Source organism: Lissotriton vulgaris, chromosome 11 (genome assembly GCF_964263255.1).
Source record: "Lissotriton vulgaris chromosome 11, aLisVul1.2, whole genome shotgun sequence".
NCBI classification, from domain to species: Eukaryota; Metazoa; Chordata; class Amphibia; order Caudata; family Salamandridae; genus Lissotriton; species Lissotriton vulgaris.
Window position 1 is genome coordinate 233098312 of NC_141699.1, and position 18471 is coordinate 233116782.

Genomic DNA, 18471 nt, shown 5'->3' on the forward strand with positions numbered 1-18471 from the left:
TCCTTTTTCTAGCAAAAGGGCGTTTCTTTGTCCCATGACGGAGCCATTGAGCAAAAGATGCTCGGCCTGCTGTCTTAGTCGCTGATACGCCTGAATATCAGATTCTTATCGATCACTTTATGTTGCAGGAGTAAAAAACACAACAGCCCTTGACCATTTATCTTTACTGCGTTCCTGCGTATTATAACTTTTATCCGTCATGTAATTGGACTGCTTTATTTCACTTGCCTTTTACTGATTCGAAAACAGAAACTAAAATTAAAAACTTTACCATTGTAAATACTACTACCATGTTTTGTTTTAAAAACCTTTATTGTGAAAATGTCAGTATACAAATACGGGCCTATAACCACGTGGGCCGGCCACGGAGCAAACTGGAATCGTATATGATGAGGAGACATTTACACTGTAGAGGAACGCAACGAGCGGGCCATTAGGTTGCAAGAACTAAGGTGTCTAACAGTTGCGGAATCGGTGGACGTACATTTTGTAATTAAAATACGACAGGGCCACTTACAATAAAATTATCTAGATATACATTTGCGGGCAAGTACCATGGGTGACGTTAATTCGAACTTTCAATAGTACAGTAATCAATAACACATCAGAACTTAATATCAATAGGGATGTCAAAATATTCAATCAATTCTCATTCCCGCCCGCCATGTGCTTCAAAACTGCATACGTATCTCGTGATATCAAGGTTGTGCAACCAGTGCACAACAAGGAGGTACGAGTCCCATTTATACCGGCGCCATTTTGGGCGAGGCCGGGCAGGTCCAGGATATAGTCAAAATATCTCCACCAACCAGCGGTCGGACCAGAACCCCTTTCGGCAGTCAAAAAAGGTTCAGTTAAATGACAACAGAAGAGATAGGCAACAAGACCAACAGTCAAAAGAGGGGAGGGCAAGATCTAAAGTGCGGCAACTTGCTAGACACCACCTCGGTGCCATCCAGATCTCGGCGCGTTGTGCTTCCTTCGGCCTACTGTAGCCGCAAGTGCGGACGCAACTCAGCTGGATAGCGAGTGAAACACCAAGGGGCGCCCCACTGCAGCCGAGGAGCCTCCATCTTGGGGGCGACGCACAGCATCACATTGCTTTCTCAAACAGCCCCCACTGACTGACGCGACCTCACAGGCCAACGGGGCGCCCCACGCCGAATTTCGGCGCAGCATTGTAGGATGGCCACACCAGTGCGGCAATTTGCTGGACACCACCTCGGTGCCATCCGGATCTCGGCGCGTTGTGCTGCCTTCGGCCTACTGTAGCAGCAAGTGCGGGCGCAACTCTGCTGGACGGCGAGTGAAAAGATAAGGGGCGCCGCACTGCACATCAGGTGCCTCCACCTGGGGAGGCGAGAGAGGCCAGTTTGCGCCACCTCCCCCCCCCCAGGCACCCCACGCCGACTTTCGGTGCAGCATTGTAGGATGGCCACACCAGTGCAACTTGCTGGACACCACCTCAGTGCCATACGGATCTCGGCGCGTTGTGCTGCCTTCGGCCTATTCGCACATCGGTCCGCTACTGACGCCGCCTCACGTGCCAACGGATTTTCTACGCTTTTTATAGCAGCGCGTAACGTAAGCATAACAGGTCATGTGACTTCTTTATAAAACTTTTCATTGGTTCATTTTACTTTTGGTTTCCTAATGATGGAAGGCTTGATCATATGACCTAAAAATATCACTTTTCATTGCATTAAAACATTTTTTTTCCTAAACGATGAAAGCCCCACCTTGTTTCTAGATGTTTCAGACTAAAGCTGGCGTCAGCCAGAGAGCACCACCATCTCGTGCCTCCGTCGTGGTCATTCCGCGAGCAATCATGGCAGCCGCTCCCCACCGGAAGCCTACAGGAGTCGGGAGCCCCCAAGACTTTTGTTTATCAATAAGGATTAATTTATAACAATTATTTAAAACAAAATATTTACTCGCAGTGACAAAATGGCGGTCAACACTTCCTGATTTCCATCGAATCGAACGTTAACAGACGTCACACAACAAAAAACAAAACGCTCACGCACAGCCGCTGGAAGACATGTATCAACATATATGAGCCTCCTCAGCCACCCTCAGAAAACAAAAGGGGTCAGGATACGTCTCCCGTACCCCCTTATACCTAGTAATTTAATGAAATCGAAACACAAAATGGCGAGTTCACGTTTCGCTACCAGTTTGCGACCCGGTTCGCGAGCCGAGAAGCGCTTCTACCGTGAAAAATCAAATTTGTATTATTTGCCCCACGGGACCCTTTAATAACCCCAACATCATTCCTAGGGGGTCAAGAGGGGTCTACCTAGCCCCCTTTCATTAAATTCCCCCTTTGTTCCTCTCCTCCTCTTGTCTCTCGATCCTACAGACAGACAAGATGGCGGCCGCACCGGACTGTTTAGAATGTTGACAGACACCGGAGAGCCAATCAGCTTCGCTACGCAAAGCTCCGTTACGCGAAAAGTACGCGATCTGGAGCGCTATCTGGGATGCTGTCACAGATATACCTGTTTTTTAAACGTTAATTTCTCAAAATCCACTGGAGCACATATATTGAGACCCAGCAAAGGCACGTCGGGCTAACAGTCCCTATAATTTTGCCAAGTTTCGTGCAAATCCATTCAGCCGTTAATTTGCGAACCGAGAAGCGCTTCTACCGTGAAAAATCGAATTTTTTTAATTTTCCCCACGGGACCCTTTAATAACCCCAACATCAATCCTAGGGGGTCAAGAGGGGTCTACCTTGCCCCCTTTCATTAAATTCCCCCTTCGTTTTTCACCTCTTCTTGTCTCTCAATCCCACCGAGAGACAAGATGGCGGCCGCTCCGGACTGTTTAGAATGTTGACAGACACCGGAGAGCAAATCAGCATCAGTTCGCAAAGCTCCGTTTCGCGAAAAGTACGCGATCTGGAGCGCTATCTGGGACGCTGTCACAGATATATACATTTTTTAAAACGTTAATTTCTCAAAATCCACTGGAGCACATATATTGAGACCCAGCAAAGGCACATCGGGCTAACAGTCCCTACAATTTTGCCAAGTTTCATAGAAATCCATTCAGCCATTCGAGCTAAAAGTGAGGCCAAACGCCCTATGGAAATTAACATGGGAAAAAAGCGTTTTGGGACCCCCCTTTTTTCTCGGCCCCCCCTTGACGAAACCCCCCCAAATTTTCAAGGGCTGCTCAGAAGCAAAATGTGCCATTTTCCTGAAAATTTCCGCCGATTCCATCTACAAACGCCAAAGTTGTTAGACATAGAATTTTCAAAAGTCCCATAGGAAAAAAATCCTAACTATATATACCTACTGGCTATTGCCAGTAGGTAAAATATATATATATATATATATATATATATATATATATATATATATATATATATATATATATATATATATATATATATATATATATATATATATATATATATATATATATATATATAATATATATATATATAACACACACTTTTCCTTTCCTTGAAAAGCAACGGGTCGCAAAACAACAGTCCTGTTATCGATCAAAGTTTATTTCTCTGGGTCCATGCGAACAAACACACCTAAATTAAATTTGTCACTTAAACACGAAATTAAACATTGCAAATAATCCTTTGAAATTAAATGTAATGTGATTTAAACTATCAACATTTCTAAATTTGAGAAATCATCCATAAATCCATTTATGATGAGAGGTGAAATAATTTGTGTTCTAAACCAAGGATTCATTTAAATTTACGAATCACAATTCAATAATATTATTATTCTTATCGCCACATAATTATCGCCTCCGGTGGCTTATATCATACATTCATTGGCCTTATTTTTCTTGTCATGAGCTTGAATTTTCTCTCTCATATCCTTTACTGTCATATGGCTAATTTAATTTCCTAAACTCTGTAATTGTTTGGGATTTCACATCTCCACTATTTCACATTACATCAGTTTATCCATACATGATATTAAAACCCTATGAAAATCTATACATGCAAAAAAGACTTCGTTTGTTAGTCCATCCATCAAAGTTTATTATTTTCCAATATTTTGACTCTGTTCACAGATGTACATACATCTAATTCAATCCATGTGGACTCATTGTACGTAGATTAAGAATGTGCCTTGATTCTTTCATTCATAGAGATTTAACTTTATCCCATCCTCTTATTGACTTTCTCACTGTGTCTATGTCATAAAAGATTAAACTTTTCCAATTGCTCTCATGGTGGCTTTCCATGTGTTTAGCCACGGTGTTGCTTCTGTCCTGATGTATGGTGGCCCTTACATGTTCCAGGATCCTTTTTCTTTAATTCACATGTTGTGCTACCCACGTATTTTAAATGACATGGGCACTCGATTACATATATTGCATATTGAGTTTTACAGGTTATCAGTTCTTTGATATCCCATGTTTTTTCATTGGCCATCTCCACATTTTGCACATTCTTAGCTATTTGACATACCTTGCAGTTATAACATTTTTTGAAACATGTGCTTTGTAACCATGATTTCTTTTTCTCCTTGAGAAAATGGCTGTGTGTCAGGCTATCTTTTAGATTCGGAGCTCTTCGATACGTTATTTGTGGGCCATTACCCATTATTGGTACAATGGTGGTATCTAGTTTAAGAATCTTCCAGTTTTTCTTTAGGATTTTTTTGATTTGTGGAGATTCTTTCGACAAAGTTGTTACGAATATGATTGGTTCTTGATTGCCTCCTGTGGGCACATTCTCTGTTGATTGTAATAGATTCATTCTATTCTTTTGTTTAGCTTTTTCCCGTCCTTTTTTAATGTGTTTTTTTGCATATCCTCTTCTCACAAATCTTTTTACCAAATCCACACCAAAGTACACAGAAAAACAACAGCAACAAATTCAACGCTACATGCCAGCAGTTTTCACCAACAAAGTCTATTAGAAAACATTCCTTACAGAGAATTTTTGAGAGTACGAAGAATTTGCTTGAAAGAATGGCAATGGGAAAACAAAGTGAAACCATGGCAAAAAGATTTGTATCTATATTTAGATCTATATTTATTTCAAATGTAGTGTCGAGGCGCCAAACGTTGATTACATACTCCGTCCACCGCCATTTTAGTAGTTTTTCTCCATTATTTTTATTATACCTGTTACTTTAATTTACTCTGCGCTCACCACAGTGTTTGTCCTTGGCCTTCGATCTTATGACTTGGTCACACGTATACATAAAAACTGATTTGAAGGACATAAGCCAGAGCCATTACAACGCGTGTTCATCAACACAATGTCATTATTAAGATTATGTGTTTATCATGCGTGGTAAATGCATTCTAGTTGTAAAAGCATGTGTGGTAAAGCCATATGCGTGCGAGTGGTTATGACCACGTTGTAATGGCTGTTTCCCCCAGGGCACTGCAGGAACTGGGTCTGGGTGTGGTGGACTCCAGGGCACCAGGTAGAGGGCACGCAGCCCCTGTCATACAATATAGAAATCTCTGTGGGGTGATTGTGTGCAGTGTGCCTAGTACATTTCAGTTCTGTTATAGTGCCGCGTTCAAGTGGTGTCTATATGGAAGTGCCTACTGCGTTACTGACACAAAACTGGCACAATGGGATTGTAAATACGCCAACTGATTTCTAATGCATTGCAATGGAGTTATTGTATATCTAGGCCACTGTGCTTACCTTGTATAATCACTGCGGCCACTGAATTTCACAACTTGAATTCAGCTGTTCTTCTACACGTCACAGTAGACAGCAGTGTCTATAACTTTAAAAGAGAAAGAGAAATGATGTCACAGAGAGTGAGAGGGAGAAAGAGAGAGAAAAGAACATTAAAACTGTCTCGCAGAGTCTGGAGTTGAGGTTTTTTCTTGAAAAGTCAGATGTAGATTTACAAGCACCTTGAGTCACTTTTGCCATGTTAAACGTGACACAAAAATGTTGTAACCTATCTGTTGTCAATCCTCGGAGGTAAATATACATTTTACACAGTGAAGCTGGTGCACACTACCCACTCACTCCTTTCATAGATTATTTGTTGTTTCGGAAGCAAAAATCTTTGTCACCTAGTGCCATAGGCGTTATTGAAAGATGGTGCTCTACGTGTGGAAGAAGACTTCACTGTAATCAAGAGAGTTAATCATTTCAATTCAGATATGGTTGTATACAGCAGAGTGGAGATAGCAGTGTCCAAATCTTTAAAAAAGAAAGATAAACGATGTGAGAGACTAAGAAAGAGAAAGGGAAAAAAGGACATTAAAACGTGGGAGAGACACACACGACAGGGGAGGGGTACGTGCAGCCAGAGGAGCAAACATAGTCAAAAATATCGGGGGTGGAGGGGCTAGAATAAATTTGGGGTGGGGTGCTTTAGTTCAAGCAACAAGAAGAGTGGAGCTGCAGGGGCTGTAAGCGGGAGGGTTATCAAAGCCTCATTAGCAACCAAAATATTTTTTAAAGACCTGTGACGTACTCGGGGGCGACTGTGTGTGGCCGCAGGAAGCTATCTCATCCTGGCTGAAGCCCCGTTAGCCCTTTTTTTTTTTTGCGCCTGCTGCATACTACTTATTCTCTCCTTTGACAGATAACTTGTTGCTGTTTCAGAAACAAGCTTGTTTGCTCACCTTGTGCTATTGCTGTTGTCCGTGTTACATAATGCATCGTGAAGCTGTACATCTAAAAGATATTAAAAGAAAGATGTTATGATTGGTATTCTTGCTATATTAATTAGGAGTTAGATAATATTGCGCTTTTATAGACATTGATTGTCAGATTTCTACGAACATTTTGTATTGTGAATATATTCTGGACATTTCAGCGATTATAAAAACGTTACTGCTATTGGGAAAAAAAATTAAACATGTCAATTAATACATTATGTAGGAGTGCGTTCATCTAAAATACTAAGTCACATTTTTGTATGTAGTCAGCTACAACCCTTTGACTCCTTCCGATGCATACTCAAGCCTCACTGCTCACCTTTTCATGGAAAAGACACCTTCTTCATGAGGTAGTTCCGATCTCCAACAAAGAAGTTTCATATATGGTGCCGAGTCTTGATATCTCTATGGCTAACAACATATTCGTGCTCCCATCATCATCATCGCAGGTTCTTCACCCGCTCAGTGCTTCGGACACCACTAACTCAGTGACCAAAGAGGCCAACCATGTGGTAGTCGGCCCCTTGTTCGGTGCTTTGGGAACAGCTCTAAAATGGCGTACAACACGTGCTCTCCGTCTTTTTTATACATAGGGTCACGTGTGTAGTGACGGATACGCTGAATGGGTGTGGTGTGGGTGTATACCAGTCATGAGGGAGTGTGTGTGTCGATCTGACAACTAGACTTGCAACTAAGAAATCACTGCAATAGAAATTTGGGCTTTAAAGTGTTGTTGTGTTTTCCTGGTAGCGTAAGAGTGGCTTCCTTTTTTCTACGTGACGTTACAATACAGTCACCATGTACGTAGCCTATTTTGTGAGGCATTTTATTGTATAATGCGTTCAAAAACTAGTAGTGTTAGCGTGCTTTTAAATTAAACTATGAATTCTGCTTAGGAGTTTGTTGAGTGTGGAAATATTTTTTTTTCTATTTTCTATTCTATTATAATTGTGCTGACTTTTCTCCTTTAGCGTGCAGTACTATATTATTTTATAAAATGTATAAGTGTTGAAATCATCTTTGAAGGTAGAATGTAAGCATGTAAGCTGCTGTCTGTGATGAAAAGCAATGCCGGTTCCCGCAGGAAGTGGGGAGCCGGATGGGACCGTGGAGGCCTTGGGGCTCTTCCTACGGTCCGCAATGATACATTTGAGCCCCAGGGGATGGGGTCCGGGGGGATTATAAAAAATTAGTGATAAAGGCTATTTTTTTATGGTTGATTTATCGTACGCGTACCAAGCACGTATGGACGATGTACGGTGCGAAGATTGGAAGTCGTCCCAAAAGCGTACTGAAGGAAGAAAAAGAAGAATATTTTTCAGATATTTATGAAGTGTATGTGTTTAGATGTTGGGTGGCTCTAAAAAGAGCACTTGTGTTTATTGGGAGATTTTAGTACCTACAAGTAAGTAACAATGCAGAGTCTAAAGTTCAAGAGGAATACTCTGTTTCCCTCATTTGTAAAACGTACACCGTCTCTCCTATAGATGCCATCCATATTGAAACGTAGATTGTTGTTGTAGATGGACCCCATTCTATAATCTTGGAGAAAGGCAGAAACAGATTTATTCACATGTTTCCTAGCTTTTTCAATCTGTGGACAATAGTGGTTGGTCCACTTCCATTTCTGCCTTTGGCATATATTAGAATATACAAAGGCAGTTTTGGGGAACAGTGTCATCAATTGTTGAAAGGTGTCCTTCATAAGCATTTCCAGACCTACCCCTGTCAAAGTGCCTAGGTCATTGCCACCACAGTGCACAATTATGAGGTTAGGGTGTTGGAGTGTTCTGTGCAAATTCTGAAAGTCGTTTCACATAAGCTTACGTAAGCAAGAAAAAAAACAATAAAAAATATATATTTTAAAGATATCTGTCAAGTCTATGTTTTTATATGTTGTTTGCTTGTAATGAGACCTTTTCTCTTTATTGGTACTTATAAGTAAGTCCTTATGCATAGTCTAAAATTGTTGAGGAGCAGTGTTTTATGCAGTGCTGAATTTTTCACCTCTGTTGACAATTAACTTTTGCATGATCTGTTGGGGGTAGTGTGGAAAAATATGTCAGTTGGAAAGGTTCGTAATGTTAAAGCAATAGAAATGTGTGTTTCGAAGTAATGTGTTAAGAATTTTAATTGGTTGCTTATATGTATGTATGTGTAAAATGAGAGGGAAAATGTTCCATTTTGTGGTTTTGCTGCAAACACTGAACTGGAGAGAGTCTGTATAAGATTATCCACTATGTGAGTGGTATTCTTCTTAATCTAGAAATCAATTTGTAAGGTGAGTTGATAAATTGTATGGGAATGTATGTAGTGCATCTTTGTACATTAAGGAATTATGGGGCATATTATCAAGACAGGTGATACAATTTTCGCCGCTTTATCGGCAGAAAAATGCAGATAAAGTGGCAATAATGGGCTTGATAATATGCTCTATGGAATTCCAAAAGAAGCCCATGTTAGATGTGAAGGACATCTAGCATTGGCTTCGATTGGTATTCCATAGAGCATATTATCAAGGCCATTATCGCTGCTTTATCAGCAGTTTTTTGCTGATAAAGCGGCGATAATTTTATCGCCTGTCTTGATATTATGCCCCTATATTCGGCCCATGTTAAACGTTTTAAAGTCGTAAATGTGTTTTGCTATAATGCATGCTGTTATGTTTTTTGTTTAATATCACATTGTGCGTCTGTGTCCGCCCTTGCGAATTCCCATAGAAGCCCAGGTTATGGTGTTAACCTGGGCTTCAACGGGAATTCGCAAGGCCATATTATCAAGCCCATTATCACCGCTTTAGCTGCAGTTTCCTGCCGATAAATTCTTGTTTCTCTTCCTCTGTATATAGTCTGGGTCGATTTACAAGCCTCTTGTGCGTCTTTGTTGTTTTATTGAGTTAGGGGCATATTATCAAGTAACAGTGTTAAAATTATCGTTGTTTTATTGGCAGGAAACTACTGATAAAACGGCGGTAATGGGCGTGATAATACGCTCTTGTTAATTTCCATAGAAGCCCATGTTCAGATGTTAACATGGGCTTCTATGGGAATTAACAAGGGCGTATTATCAAGCCCATTATCACCGTTTTATCAGCAGTTTCCTGCTGATAAAACAGCGATAATTTTAACACCGGTCCTTGATAATATGCCCCTTCATTTTTTTGATGTAATGGTGGCAGAAAAAATGTGTTAAATTGCATATGTATTTGGAAAATGAGTCAGTGTTGTTCACTGAAATGTTGTAAGTATATACATGGTATATACAATATGTATAGTTATTTAAACGTTTTACACTAGTAAATGGTAAAATGCATGGTCTCATTTTTTGTGTCTAATATCACACTGTGCATGTGTGTACATTAAGGAGTTATATTCACACCTTTTTAAACGTTTTACAGTAGTGAATGTGTTATTGTAAAATGTATGGTCCTATAATTTTTGGGTAATATGACACTGTGAATGTGTGTATATTAAGGAATTATGGGCCATATTATCAAGCCTGGGCGATAAAATTATTGCCGCTTTATCGGCAGGTAACTGCCACTAAAGTGGCGATAATGGGCTTGATTATAGGCTCTATGGAATTCCAATCGAAGCCCATGTTAGATGTGAAGGACATCTAACATGAGCTTCAATTGGAATTCCATAGGGCCTATTAACAAGCCCATAATCGCCACTTTAGTGGCAGTTTCCTGCCAATAAACCGGCAATAATTTTATCGCCCAGGCTTGATAATATGGCCCTATATTAGAAAATGTTTGCATATTTTCTGCACTCTCTTGTTATACTCCAACCTGTCTCGACTTACTCCTTCCTCTATCCTTATACTATCTTCTTTTTCTTATACTCCGCTCTTTTTTTATACTTTTTTTTCATACTTGCTCCTCTTTTTGTATATTTTTTCTCCTCTTTATATTCTCTCTTGTCTTTATATTCACCACTGTTGTCATAGTTCTTACTGTCTTCTCATAGTACTCCCTCTCTCCTTATATGGTCAGCCTTCCTTTATAATTGTCTTTCGTCCACATTTTTGTCTCTGTGTCTTTTTACAGTCTTTTCTCTTTCTTCATATATACCCTTCTGTTCTTATATTCTCTGTTTCTTGTTCTCACTGTTCTTTGTAGGTACTCCCTATTGTTTTCTCACACTTTTCTTTCTCTTCTAATACTCTTCTCTCTGTACTCACATTTCTCCTCTCTCTCATTCTTTGCACTCTCTACTAATATTGCCGTCTTTTCTTATTGTCATATTCGTCTGCTCATTTTCGCCCCTGTTCTTATACTCCCCCCTGTTTTCATATTCTCCTCTCTTTTCTCTTACTTGTACTAGTCTCCTTATAGTACTGAGTTTTTTTATATTTTCCTTTGTCCTATACTCCTTCTCTCTGTGTTTATATTTCCTCTTTTTCTTCATATTTCTTTTCTCTTTTCATTTTCTGTCCTCTCTGTTTATACTTCTTAAATCTGTTGATATTGTTTGCTCTCTTCTCTTACTCCTCCTTGACTCCCTGCATACACTCTGCAGCACTTTCCTCATATTCTACGTGTTTTCATACTGATCTTTCTCTTTATATTTGTTTCTCTTGTCATACTTCTGCCTCTTTCGTCATACACTTTTCAGTGTTCATAATATTCTATCTGTTTATACTCCTTCTTTTCTCCTCAGACTGTATCCTCTGTTCTTGTACATCCCTTTTTTCCTTATGCTCCACTTTTCCCCACATTCTTCGTGCTCTCTTCTGGTACTGTTCTGTCTGTCCTTATACACACACTGTCCTTTGCTAGTATTCGTTTTTTGTTCTTATAGTTGCGCGTTTTTTCACATATTCCTTCTTTTTTCTTTAGAGTCTTTCTCTGTCTTCCTATAGTGCCCCCTCTGTCTTCTTAGTTTCTTTTTTTCTTCTTATACTCTTTCTTCTCTCCTCATATTTCTATCTTTCTCTTCATTGTCTCCCCTACCTATTGATACTATCTAGTTTATTAATACTTTCTTTATCCCGTTATATTGCAGTGTCTGTTTATACTCCCTTTTTTGTTATATTTTCCCTTGTTTCATACTTCTTCCTCTCTTGTTGTAAGTACTTTTATTTTCATAGTCTCACATTTCTCGTCATAATTCTCCCTCTGTTCTTATGAGTAATATTATAGAATATTTCATATATTTATTTTTGTAATGTTATATATATTTTTTTTAACAGATTCTGTTTATCAATACTGAAAAAACGGTATCATGCCTACCAAATGTATGTCAAAAGAAGAAACAACGAAAGAAAGGTGTTTATTTGAAGAGAAGTCATCCACAAGATTTACATGAAGAACCATGTGTTAAGAAAAAGAAAAAAAGTCCTGGTAAGAGAAGGAACACCTTTCTGAGGAAAATATTAAAGACTAAGAGTAGTGTGCACAAAGGAAAAAATGGTATTAGTGTGTCTGCAACGAAAAAGAAAAAGAAGAATAAAGAGAACAATCATGGAAAGTCAACTGCAGAAAAAATAGTGTATAGTAAATGGAGGAAAAACCAATTTATGGAAATTAGGAAAAAAAATGATTTTAATAGAGTTGTCTTACATTTAATTAAAGAAATTAAGGGATGTAAAACAAAACAGAATTTTATAAGAAGAAGAAAGTTGTGTAAAATGTAGTTGAGAAAGCTTTCGAATTGAAAACAAAATTGTTTATTTTAGTAATCAATAGAATTCGATCGCTAGATAAACCAATCCATTTAATGAAGGCCAAAAGTAAGTGGAGAAGAGTAATTAACAGAAGTAATTTTTGTGAGTTTTTTGGGGGTGAATGAAAACATAGTTCAAGTTCTGAGCCTTTTTTTAATGCAGAAAGTTATCTTCAGAGTAATGATTTGTTGCATGCAGTTGACACTAGTGGTCTTGCTTATGAGGTTAGAAATGATGGTCCTATTGAGAAAGAGAAAGTTGTTCATAGAAAGGCAGAAGAGGTGTTAGCTGATGAGGTTTTAGGGAGATGTCCTTAAGCTCCAGTGTACACTTTGAATTGTAGTAGTATTTGTAGTGTACGGCAAGAATCTATTGATTTTTTATGTAATTTCCTATGTAACTATACAGAGGAAAGTGTGATACAAAAGATTAAGATGTTGCAAGGACTAGACCCTTGCAGAGTAAGAGAAAATACTGCTTTGCAAGGTCATTCTCTGGCTGGTGTCTCTAAAAAAGTATGTCGAAGTGTTTTTCACCATTTCAGGATGTTAGCAGTAAAACATTCTGAAATGAGGAAATTAGTCAGAAGATTGTTTTATGCAAAAAGTCCAGCTCTACTGTTAAAAAAGTTGAACAGTGCTCTTTTGCATGGATCTGTATCAAATGTAAAGAATGTTTGTGATGAAATTGAGGTTAGTTATTTTGGTCCTGAGGAAGACAGTGCAGAAATTGAGATATTAATAGAAGGAAATGTAGAAGAGAATGTACAACATTGTAGTACAGATAATTTTGAGCAAGAAATTACAAAGTTTAAGGTGATTTCAGGTGAAAGGCCAAATTATTGTTGTGTCTGTTGTCGACGAACTCATTATAAAAATCAGACCAGGAGTGTTGATTTGTATTTAAAAAGTGAAAAGGAAAATAATATTAAGTGGAAGGATTTTGCAATTTATTTGTTGGTAGAGAATTGTTTTAATTTGGGTTCTGATAAGCGTATTTGTAAATATTATTATAACAAATTAAACGAGAACAAAATGCCTGCTAGAGCTGTGCATAATAATCTTGAGTTAGTAAATATTCCTTCTGAAATGATGGATTTAAATGAGTCTATCCTTATTCAATGTATGCATCCATTTCAGGCTATTATTCGTATGGAGCCTAAGACAGGAAAATTGCCTCCTTCTGATTTACAGAGAGGATTAAAGGGAAGAGTTGTATATTTGCCTCTAGATTTAAAGAAAAATATTGAAACAATTGGTGTAGAAAATGTAGAGGATGAGCCTTTCGTTATTTTTGTTAATGGCGTTCCTACCAGGAGTAAGAAAATCTGGCAAGAATTAGTGGATGTTAAGAAAGGGAAAAAGGCAACATTATATCTGGTAAAAAATATTGAATATTACAGAAATATATATATCAGAGAAGAAGAAAAAACTGTAGAAGAAGAGAGTGACTTGCCATCTGGACAAATTGAAAAAGTGGATGTGTCCAGAACTGAAGAAATCTACAAACATTACAATGTTCATCCACTGCATTCAAAAGAGGTGATGGGGAATACTATAGAGTTATTCCAAATGAAAGAAGAAAAAGGAAGTCGCATTAGTGTATGGGAAAAAAGCTTGGAAGCTCGTTGTTTCCCTCAATTGTTTCCCACAGGAAAAGGAGGACGATATGATGACCGACATGTGCAGATTCCTGCATCTGAATACCGGATAGCAAGATTATATGCAGAAGATCCAATATTTCGACAATGTATTCCGTATTTGTTTCATCTTTGGTTTGAGAGTAATTTGTCTGGACTTTCTTATGCAGTAAACCATATATTGAAAACAGGTGTACATCTGCAAAATGTTTCGGCAAAAGAATTTATGGGTTAAGTACTGCAGAAAGATAATGTTTTGAAATCTCAGCTAATTAATCTCATGGTGTGTCAGTGTGGTACTATTGAGTACTTGTACGCAAATCAGACTTGACCATGTGCCTCATGGGAACAGTCCAGCCTGAACTGCTAAGCCAGGTCCTTCCTGGACTAGAAATAAGCATCATAGATCCTGCTTTGGGGTTCCCTCCTCTTCAGCCAGGATAGTTTGAATCCAGTGGCACAGTGAGCCCGGAACCCACGTCTGGGCATACCCGGTGCACTTAGGGCGAGGAAGCAAAAGACACACAATTGATGGAAGGAATGCAGAACAAATCAAGACATTCACCCCCAGTCAAGAGATATGGATTAAATCCATCATTCTTTTGCTCACCATGCCACCCCAGTTTAGACCTGGCCATATGCAAATCAGTCTTGACCCTGTACCTCATGGGAACAGTCCATCCCGAATTGCTAAGCCAGGTCCTTCTCGGACCGGAAACAAGCATCCTAGGACCGGTTTTGGGGTTTCAACCCTCTTCTGCCAGGATAGCTTGAATCCAGTGGCACATAAGCCCAGAACCTACGTCTGTGCATACCCAGCACACTTAGGGCGAGGAAGCAAAAGATACACAATTGACGGATGGAATGCAGAACAAATCAAAACACTCACTCCCAGTCAAGAGATCTGGGTTAAATCCATCATTCTTTTGCTCACCATGCCACCCCAGTTTAGACCTGGCCATATGCAAATCAGTCTTGACCCTGTGCCTCATGAAAACAGTACAGCCTGAACTGCTAAGCCATGTCCTCCATGAACTGGAAACAAGCATCCTAGGACCGGTTTTGGGGTTTCACCCCTCTTCAGCCAGGATAGCTTGAATCCAGTGGCACAGTGAACCCAGGACCCAAGTCCGTCCATCTATTGTGTGTCTTTTGCTAGATACTTTGGTAGGCCTAAATAGAGACTGTTGGTGCAGTCCAGCCTAGAAGTCACCATTCCATGGATAGTCCTTTTTTGGCATGCTTCTGGCAGTAAATGTAGAAATTTGTGCAAATGTCTAAGTTTACTGAAGAAGGTGGCCGTCACCTGCTGTATCTGAGCCGAAAATGACAAATCAGACTCTCACTTCACCCCATGATTTTTTATACTGTCCTCAGGGGATGGAGGTGGGTCCATTTCCACTGGCCACCAGAGATTTGGTGCTGGAGGTGACTCTTTCCCAAAAAACATCACCTTCGTCTTTCCTCAGTTGAGCTTCAGTTTGTTCTTATTCATCCACAACCCAAACTCTCTTAGACAGCCTTTGAAACTCCTGCAGGAGTCCTCAGACTGTTCTTTAAAAGAGAGGACCAGCTGGGTGTCGCCCGCCTATGATATTGCTTTCACCCTCCAACTGGCTACCAAAGAGAACAGTGGAGCCAGGTATAGGTTAAACAGGAGAGGGCTCAACGATGACCCCTGAGAGACTTCACAACATGGGGGTTTTGGTTTGACACAAATGTCTGTAGTGAGAACTTCTGGGAGAGATTGCTTAAAAAGGAGTTCAGCCAGGTCAGCTCTGTATCCCCTATGCCCAACTCCTGCAGTCTCTGAGACATCAAGGTATGGTCAACATAGTCAAAGGCTGCTGACAGATCCAGGTGCAGCCCTCATCGGCCTGGATAGCTTGATGCCAGTGGCATGGAGAGAGCAGGACTCACGTCTGAACATACCCGTCTCACTCGGGGTGACAAATGCAAAAACAACAGGTAATGGACAGAATGCAGAACAATGTCATACATTCACCCCAGTACAGAGGTCTGGGCCTAAAGCCATCGTTTTTTTGCTCACCATGCCATTCCAGTTTAAACCCAGCCATATGCAAATCACTCTTGACCCTGTGCCCCATGGGAACAGTCCAGTCCGAATCGCCAAGCCAGGTCCTCCCTGGACTGGAAACAAGCATCCAAGGACTGGTTTCGGGCTTTCAGCCCTCATCAGCATGGATAGCTTGATTCCAGTGACATGGAGAGCACATGACTCACGTCTGAGCATCCCCGTCTCACTCGGGGTGACAAATGCAAAAACAACAGGTGATGGACAGAATGCAGAACAATGTCATACATTCACCCCAGTACAGAGATCTGGGCCTACCAAAATCCATCGTGCCTGGGAGTGAATGTTTTGCCATTCTGCAACATTCCGTTCATCATCTTGTGTGTTTTGCTGTTCACCCTATGTGGGAAGCGTATGACCAGACGTGGGTCCAATGCTCACTAAGCCAATGGAGTCAAGCCATCCTGGCTGAAGATGGCTGATAGCCAGAAACCGGTCCTAGGATGCTTGATTCCAGTCCAGGAAAGACATGGCTTGGCAGTTCGGGCTGGACTGTTCCCATGAGGCACAGGGTCAAGACTGATTTGCATATGGCAATGTCTGTACTGGGGTGGCTTGGTGAGCAAAATAACGATGGATTAAACCCAGATCGGTGACTGGGGGTGAATGTTTTGCCATTGTGCAACATTCTGTCCTTAATCTTGTGTGTTTTGCTGTGCACCCTATGTGGGAAGGGTATGCCCAGATGTGGGTCCCGTGCTCACTAATCCACTGGAGTCAAGCTATCCTGGCTGAAGACGGTTGATAGCCAGAAACTGGTCCTAGGATGCTTGATTCCGGTCAGGGAAGACATGGCTTGCCAGTTCGGGCTGGACTGTTCCCATGAGGCACCGGGTCAAGACTGATTTGCATATGGCAATGTCTGTACTGGGGTGGCTTGGTGAGCAAAATAATGATGGATTAAACCCAGATCTGTGACTGGGGGTGAATGTTTTGCCATTGTGGTTCACATTCCGTCCATCATCTTGTGTGTTTTACTGATAGATCTAGGAGCATCAACATAGCGGATGCCCCTGAATTCACCGAAAGTCTCTCCGACTCAGCCACCTCCAAGAGTGCCGTTTCGGTACTGAAACCCAATCTAAAGCCCGATTGGATATCATGTAAACTACCTTTGTTCTCAATGAAATTAGTCAAATGCTGCGCACCAGCTTTTCCAGCATCCCACCTGGTGCAGATAGCAATGAAATAGCCTATAGTTGTTTAGATGTACAGCACCCCTCTTATGTCTTTCTTAACCGCTCTTGCCTCTTCCTGCACACCTGTGCCCTCTTTCTGCAGCCTTTTTGCCTGTTTATGCAACTCTCTTGCCTCTTTCTAAAGGAAATTTGCCTCCTTCTGCACCTGTGTTGCTTCTTTCTGTACTTCTCTTGCCTCTTTTTGTACCCTCTAGCCTCTTTACACACCTCAGTTGCTTCTTTCTGCACCGTTCTTACCTCTTTCTCCACCTACATTGCCTCTTTCTGCACCCTTCTTGTCACTTTCAGCACCTCTGTTGCTTCTTTCTGCACTGCTCTTCCTTCTTTCTGCACCCCGTGACTATTTCTATACCCCTCTTGCCTCTTTGTGCACTTCTCCTACCTCTTTCTTCACCCCTTTTGCCTCTTTCTGCACCTCTATTGGTTCTTTCTGCGCTGCTCTTGCTTATTTCTGCACCTCTTTTGCAAATCTCTATATCCCTCTTTGTACCCCTGTTCACTCTTTCTGTACCTTTACTGACTGTTTCTGCACCTCTATTAACTCTTTATGCACCTCTGTTGCTTCTTTTTGCACTTCTCCTGACTCTTTCTGCACCCCTCTTGCCTCTTTCTGTACCCCTCTTGCCTCTGTCTGTACCCCGCTTGCCTTTTTGTGCACCTCTCCTTCCTCTTCCTTCATCCTTTGCTTTTTTCTGCTGTTCTCTTGCCTTTTTCTGTACCTCTTTTGCTTCTTTTTGCACTTCTCTTGCCTCTTTCTGTAACTCTCTTGCCTCTTTCTGCACCTCTGTTGGTTCATTCTGCACTGCTCTTGCTTTCTTTCTGCACCTCTTTTGCAAATGTATCCATCCTTCTTGCCTCTTTCAGCAACCCTCTTCCTTCTTTCTGCACCCCTTTACCCTTTCTGTATTCCTCTTGCCTCTTTGTGTACCTCTCCTACCACTTTTCGCACCCCTTTTGCCTCTTTCTGTACCTCTGTTGGTTCTTTCTGCACTGCTTTTGCTTCTTTCTGTACCTCTTTTGCAAATCTCTGTATCCCTCTTGCCTCTTTATGTACCCCTGATCCCTCTTTCGGTTCCTTTACTAACTGTTTCTGTACCTCTTGCTTCTTTTTGCACTTCTCCTGCCTCTTTCTGTACCCCTCTTGCCTCTTTTTGTACCCTCTAGCCTCTTTACACACCTCAGTTGCTTCTTTCTGCACCGTTCTTACCTCTTTCTCCACCTACATTGCCTCTTTCTGCACC